Genomic DNA, 7,742 nt, shown 5'->3' with positions numbered 1-7,742 from the left:
CATTATTTTTTTATTTATATTGTGTTTAATTGAGTGGTTTTATCAAGTCCTTACCACTTATTCATATGATTAGCATGTATTTACAATTCCTTCCCAAAATTGTTCCATGGTTGAAAACTGCTTCCTAGAGATATTTTTATGGTGTATTTTAATTCTCCTTTATACCATTCTATGCCGTGATCCGTGTGTTAAGTGTTTCAGGCTTCATAGGAAAGGAATGGCTTAGAGAATGGAGAGGAAGCTTGCAAAAAGGGAAGGAGCACAAGAAATAAAAGAGACAACCAGCGAACAGCGACGCGCACGCATGGCTAACGCGTGTGCGCGATTTGGAAAAAATCATAGTGACGCGTACGCGTGCTTGACACGTACGTGTGGATTGGAGTTTGCACAAACAACGAGAGCGCGTGCCTGACGCGCACGCATGGAGAGAAAAATGTCAAATGACGCGTACGCATGACGGACGCGTACGCATGACATGCGCGATCTACAGAAAATTTAGAAAACGCTGGAGGCGATTCCGGGCAACGTTTTAACCCAATTTTCGGCCAAGAAACACATAATAAAGTCAGGGAACATGCGGTGACTCAATTAACAACATACACAACATTCATTATTCACAATTTTAGGATTAGATGTAGTTTCTAGAGAGAGAGAGGCTCTCTCCTCTCTCTTAGGTTTTAGGATTTTAGGATTTGCTTTTCTTATTTAGTTTTTTCTTATACTTTTAATTCTTCTAGTACTTTAGTTTATTTACTTTCCCTTGTTGATTACTTTATGTTGCTATTTGGTTTATGATTTCTCATGTTTAATTTGATTTTCTATTTATTGCAATTTGAGGTATTTCATATTTATGATTTTAATTTAGCTTTTTACACTCTTAGATTTGGTTGAGTAATTGGTGACACTTGAGTTATCAAACTCAGCTGATGACGGAAAATTGGAATTCTTTGCTGATTAATTTGAATTCCCCTAACTCTAGTCTTTTCTTAGGAATTGACTAGGACTTGAGGAATCAAATTGATTTATCCACTTAACATACCTTCATAGTTAGAGGTTGACCAAGTGGGAGCAAAAGCCAATTCTCATCACAATTGATAAGGATAACTAGGATAGGACTTCCAGTTCTAATACCTTGCCAAGAGCTTTATTAGTTATTAATTTATTTTCTTGTAATTTACTTTTCTTGTTCAACCTATTTAAAAACCCCAAAAAAGATACATTTTCCATAACCAATAATAAGAACACATCCCTGCAATTCCTTGAGAAGACGACCCGAGGTTTGAATACTTCGGTTATAAATTTTATTGGGTTTTATTACTTGTGACAACCAAACTTTTGTACGAAAGGATTCTCTGTTGGTTTAGAAACTATACTTACAACGCGATTATATTCTTGTGAATTTCTTTACCGATAGAAATCCGATCGTCAAAATGGCGCCGTTGCCGGGGAACTGCAAACGTGTGCCTTATTATTGGTTATTGTTAATATTTGCTTTTTTTGCTTGTTTGTTAGTTTTTGTTAGTTTTGGGACTTTGTTGCTTATTTTTATTAGTTTTGTTTTTATTTTCTCTTACTACTATGAACTCTCACCCTTTTGGCTATGAGTTTGGTTATAATCATGTTGCAAGAAGAGGAGATTACAATAAGAACATGCATCAAGGATGGGAGAATCAAAGGTGGGAGGAGCCACAGGGATTTGATCAACCCTCTTGGCAACAGCCTCCGCCAGCATACTATGACCAAGAGCCATTCCAAGAAGCATATCAAGATAATGGCTATGGTGAGCGCTCTTTTGATTATCGACAACCACCACCATACGCCTATGAATCCCCTTCTCAACATAGCTTTAAACCACCATACTCACAAGTCCCTTACCACCAAACACCCCCATATGACCCTAATCCATATCCACCATACCAACCACACTATGAGCCAAACGAACCATACATAGAACCACCCCAATTCCAATCCAATTATTCCTAAGAACCACCACCTCCATATATACCGCATCCATATCCATCAATCCAAAAGCCTTATGGTCCTACTTATGATATTCAAGCAGAACAAGAGTCAAGGGATGGTCTCAAGGAAACAGTGGATCAATTTCAAGCAACCCTTCGTCAATTGGACTGAGTGGTAAGCCGAATGGCACCCGAAACTCTCATGGCTAAAGAATCTTAATTTGAGAACATGGAACTGAAGTGTGTGGTGCAACAAGTGGAAAAGATGGAGAGTGATGAACCACCACATCCTTATCATGAGGAACCACCCTCTTATCATGAACCCTTCCTCCCAAGAAATGAACCCTCATATCCACCCCAATCTCCAATGGATGACATCCTTCGTGGTCTTCTTCAAGGGCAAGCGAAGATGAAAAGGGATGCACTAGAATTCGCAACTGCCTTAACCGAGGTAGTAAATCGATTAGCTTCTTGACGTTCGGACACTCAAAGAACGCAGCATGAAAGAGAAGCTAGAAACTCCGGTGGATAGCGAGCAGCATGACTTTGTATTAGAACAATTGGAGGAAGTCGTAATCATTGAAGAGGAAGAAGTGGTTGAAGACTTAGGAGATGCTGAACCTCCATGGGAAAGTCAAGTTATAGAGCCTCCTTCAAAGACGTTTGAAATTGATGTTGAGAAGGGTGTACAACCTCCAAGGCATATCATGGTTGAAGACTTTGAAGGTGACGATCAAGAGATGGATTCAATCATTAATAAATTCTTATCTACATTTAAATCCTCTCCCATTGGACTTGATATGGAGTTTAAAGAAGGAGAAGCACAGCCTTCCATGCTCTTGGTGAACAATGAAGAAGAAATCGAATTGGAAGAAAGCTACCAAGAGGAAGAGGTTGATATTGAAGAAGCTTGCAAAGAGGTGGAAGATGTCAAAGAAGAGCACAAGGGAGTGGAGCTTGCAAGATCATTAGAAACACCTCTCCCAAAGCCATTACCGTCCAATACAACATTTAAGTGGGTAAAATTCTTATCTTTAACCTCTACTTTCCCACTTGAATATGGGCTTCTAGAGATGGATGGTCAACTTAGAGATCTTTGTGGCATTAAGAGCAAGAGGAAGATGGTTAGTGGTTGGAGTTGTCAAGCAAGGTTCAACATGGTTGTACCCTCCAAGTTGAAATGCAAGGTTTGGTGTAAAGCTCAATTGAATGGGTCTAGGAAGCTGTTTGGATGCCTTAGTGAGAATTTCAATTGCGTGCCACCCGGATGGAAGCATGATAATCAAGAAGAAGACGGGTGCAAAAGCAAGGTTTGGGACCCCGGAATTCATTCTAGCAATCAACACTCTTGGGGCCTTGTCACTTACTTTAGATTGCTTGACGGCTGTGTGTGCCTAGTTTGGGATCCCGGAGGCCATTGGAATTACAAACATTGGTGGGGATTCAAGGATCAGTACAAGCACAAGCTACCATGACAAGGGACTCATCAAATGTCCAACTTAAAGACTTTAACTAAAAGTGCTAGGTGGGAGACAACCCACCATGGTATATTATTTCCTTTTTGTTTTTAATTTTATTTTATTTCATTTCTATTCGTGTTCATTCTAAATTTCTGCATAGTCATCTGTATTCTGCATTTTTGCATTCTGTAAAAAAAAGGTGAAGCACGCGACCGCGTCGCTGACGCGTCCGCGTCAAAGGAGAATTAGCGAAAAAGGGGATTTGAACAGAAACTCATGCGGGAGCGTGGCTGGAAGCGCGCCTTTGGCACCAACACATGCACGCGAACGTGTCCCTGACGCGTCCGCGTCAGTTGCAAATCCAGCCCTCCACGCGTGCGCGTCACCCACGCGCACGCGTGACCCCACAAAATTGACGTAAAGGGGTGCATGGTAGAGAGTGATGCCAGGGCATCTAGGCCAGTTTCACTGGCCTTTTCTTTACTGTTTTAGGGTAGTTTCATGCATTTTCCTAGTAAACAAGGCAAGTTTTGGGTGAAAATACACTTACACCTTCATTTAAGCAACTATTGTGAATTTTGCATGATTTTATGAGATTTTTGCCAGAATTGCATGATAATTTAATGATGCATAATCTCATGACTTTGGCTAGAGCTTTGATGCACTTTAATTGCTTGATTTCAAGACAAATGAAGCATGGAAGAATCACGTTAGCATTCACGTTAACTTAGTTAATGTGACTACTAACGTGGGATGGCAAATACCTTGCAACGTTAATGAGAAAAGTGATCACCAATAAAGCCTGCGAAGCCATTCATAGCCTACGTTAAGAGCCACGTTAACTAAGTTAACGTGGTACTTAATGTAGAAGAAAAAGAGGACTCCACGTTAATGAGAAACGTGAACTCCAATAACGTTTCTCCTCAATGTTAATGGTAAAAGTGAACACCACTAACGTTGGGAAACTAGGCAATGCCCCACGTTAAGAGTCACGTTAACTAAGTTAGCGTGAACTCTAACGTGGAAGAGGATCAATAATGCCAACGTTAGTGACATTCACTTTTGTCACTAACGTTGGATCATTAGCATTGCCTACGTTAACTCTCACGTTAAGATTGTTAACGTGAAAGTTAACGTGGAGTGGGGTTCAAAGAGCCAACGTTAGTGACACTCACTTTTGTCACTAACGTTGGGAGATGGCTTCATTACTACGTTAAGAGCCACGTTAACTTAGTTAACGTGGGTTCTAACGTAGGGGCTTAAGGCAATTGGAGCGTTAGTAACAAAGGTGAGTGTCACTAACGCTCTTGAAGGTGATAGATGCCCACGTTAAGAGCTACGTTAGCTAAGCTAACGTGAGACCTAACGTAGGGGTCAAGAGGCAAGCAACGTTAATGGGAAAAGTGATTCCCATTAATGTTTGCGAAAAGGGGCACAAGCCAACGTTAATGGGAAAAGTGAGTCCCATTAACGTTGGCCAAGAATTGAGAAGGAACGTTAGAAGTCACGTTAAGACTTCTAACGGTGAAAATAATGTGGGCATATAAAGGTGGAACGTTAGTGGAAAAGGTGAATGCCACTAACGTTCTCGCACCCAGAAATGTATTCCACGTTAATCTCACTAAATGCCCAAGCCTAATTCATATTTCTCTGCAAGCTGGGCCCACTAAAGATGAGAATTGCTTCAACTCAAGGTCCAAAGTCCACATCCAAGACTTGAAGAACTCACTAGAAGATCATGAATAGTAGTATATATAGGAGTAGTTTTGAACTAGCTAGGAACTTTTGGACTTTTGGGAACTACTCTCTGCATATTTTACTTTTCTGTACTCCTAGCATGGATTCTTCTTTTCTACCAATTTTGATTCCTAGAGCTATGAACAACTAAACCCCTTTCATTGGGTTAGGGAGCTCTGCTGTAATTTGATGGATCAATATTAGTTTTCATTCTTCTTCTTCTATCTTTTCTCTTGATTTTACTAGAAAGCTTTCAATCCTAATTCAATTGGTTAGTTGTCTTGGAAAAGAAACTATCCATAATTGGATCTCTTCGGAACCTTGGAAGAGGAATGAAGAGATCATGCTAGAAATGCTTTCTTATGCTGGACCAATTTGGGTTTGGATGGATATGTGACTATAATCCTACCAATACTTGATTGGGAAATGTATGTGGTATAATCAGTGACCATACTTCATCTCTTCTCATGAGCAATTGACCAAGGAATTGGCTATTGATCAAGATTTGAGAGATTGGATTACCAAGGAATTGGAATCCAATCACTTAAGATTGCCAAGGAGATCAATGAATGCATTGATTGAGGAAGAGATGAGAATGAACTTGATCCGGAGAATTGCAACATCTCCTAAACCCAATGATCTCCCCATTTCTGATCTCACCCATTCTCTTTAATTTTTGCCATTTACTTTTATGAGTGTTACCCCAATTCCCCATTTAAGATTCTGCACTTTAATTTCTGCTATTTAATTTCTAGTCATTTAAATTTTTGCAACTCATTCTCAATTCTGTTTAGCTCAACTAGCATATTCTTCTAACTAAAGTTGCTTGACCAATCAATCCTTGTGGGATTCGACCTCACTCTATAGTGAGTTTTACTTGATGATAATTCGGTATACTTGCCGAAGGAAAATTTGTTGAGAGACAAGTTTCCATGCATCAAGTTTATGGCGCCGTTGCCGGGGATTGATTTTGAATCAACAATGATTAAGCTAGAAGATCACTAGATTGAGCATTTTTTTTATTTTTCATTATTCTTTTCTGTATTCAGTAATTTACCTTAGTTCGTTTTTAATTTCTTTCTCATCCCCTTTACCCTCTCTATTTTCTGTTCTCTTTTTATTAGTTTATCATAATTCAGCTCACTAACCCACTAACTGTTTGATAAATTACATCACTCACACTAACAATCATTCTAACAAAAATAGTCTTCACTATATCTCCCGTTGTGCATTCTGTTTGTTGTATGACAGGGAGAAGAGAAGGAATCTCAACATCCTTTGATTCAGAACCTGAGAGAACCCTTTGAACCCAACATGGAAGAGAATTTGGAGAACAATCATGAAGAAGAAGCTCATAATCATGCCAGAGAAGGCCATGCAAACCGGACTGGGCACGAAAGGAGGGTCTTAGGATCCTATATCAGTCCTAATCCAGGAAACTGTGGAAGCAGCATTCAGAAACCCACCATACATGACAACAATTTCGAGCTAAAACCTCAGCTCATCACTTTGGTGCAAAATAATTGCTCATTTGGAGGAGGTGCTCAAGAAGACCCTAACCAACACTTGACCACCTTCTTGAGGATTTGTGACACAGTGAAGTCCAATGGAGTCCACCCCGATGTCTATAGGTTGCTCTTGTTCCCCTTTTCACTCAGGGACAAGGCAACAAAGTAGCTTGAATCCTTCCCAAAAGAAAGCTTGACAAATTAGGAGGAGGTAGTGAACAAGTTTTTAGCAAGATTTTATCCTCCTCAAAGGATCAATAGGCTAAGAACTGAGGTGCAGACTTTTAGGCAACAAGATGGTGAGACACTTTATGAAGCATGGGAGAGATTCAAAGACTTGACAAGGAGATGTCCACCAGAGATGTTTAATGAGTGGGTTCAACTTCACATCTTCTATGAAGGTCTTTCCTATGAGTCAAAGAAGGTTGTAGATCATTCATCAGGAGGTTCTTTAAACAAGAAGAAAATCGTTGAAGAAGCCATAGATGTCATTGAAACAGTTGCTGAGAATGACTACTTCTATGCCTCTAAAAGAAGTAACACTAGAGGAGTAATGGAGCTGAACCACATGGATGCACTGTTAGCCCAAAATAAGATGATCACCAAGCAGCTAGCAGATCTTACCAAGAAGGTGGAAGAGAACCAAGTTGCAGCAACCATCACCTCATCACCAACTCATGAAGGAGTAAACATGGGAGAAGAAGGTGACTGGGAACAAGCCAACTATGTGGGAAATTCACCTAGACAAGTCCATGATTCATACTCTAAAACCTACAACTCTGGATGGAGAAATCACCCAAACTTTGGATGGGGAAACCAACAAGACCAAGGACAAGATCAGAGACGTTCCAACTTCAACTCCAACAAGAATGCCACTCATCAAAACACTTCACAGAGATATTACCAACATCCATCTAACCAACCTTCTCAACCACCTAATCTCAACCCACCATCATCCACAGATGATAGGCTTTCAAAGATTGAGGCTCTACTTGAAAACATATGCAGAGAAGTCCAAGACAACAAAGTGTTTAAGGAAGAAGTGCGAGCCAACATCAAGAACCAAGGAGAAAACA

General features: G+C 40.1%; 1 non-coding gene across 1 annotated transcript; it reads right to left on the bottom strand.

Annotated features, from left to right (window-relative positions):
• Window positions 1-6,925: 6,925 nt before the first annotated feature.
• Window positions 6,926-7,033, bottom strand: LOC130978206 (small nucleolar RNA R71). Its single transcript, XR_009085862.1, has one exon. It is a non-coding gene; the product is annotated as a small nucleolar RNA R71 (small nucleolar RNA).
• Between the last annotated feature and the right edge of the window lie 709 nt (window positions 7,034-7,742).

Source organism: Arachis stenosperma, chromosome 4 (genome assembly GCF_014773155.1).
Source record: "Arachis stenosperma cultivar V10309 chromosome 4, arast.V10309.gnm1.PFL2, whole genome shotgun sequence".
Classification (NCBI taxonomy): domain Eukaryota; kingdom Viridiplantae; phylum Streptophyta; class Magnoliopsida; order Fabales; family Fabaceae; genus Arachis; species Arachis stenosperma.
Note: the sequence above shows the minus strand (reverse complement) of the source record. Positions and strands in the feature narration are given on the sequence as shown.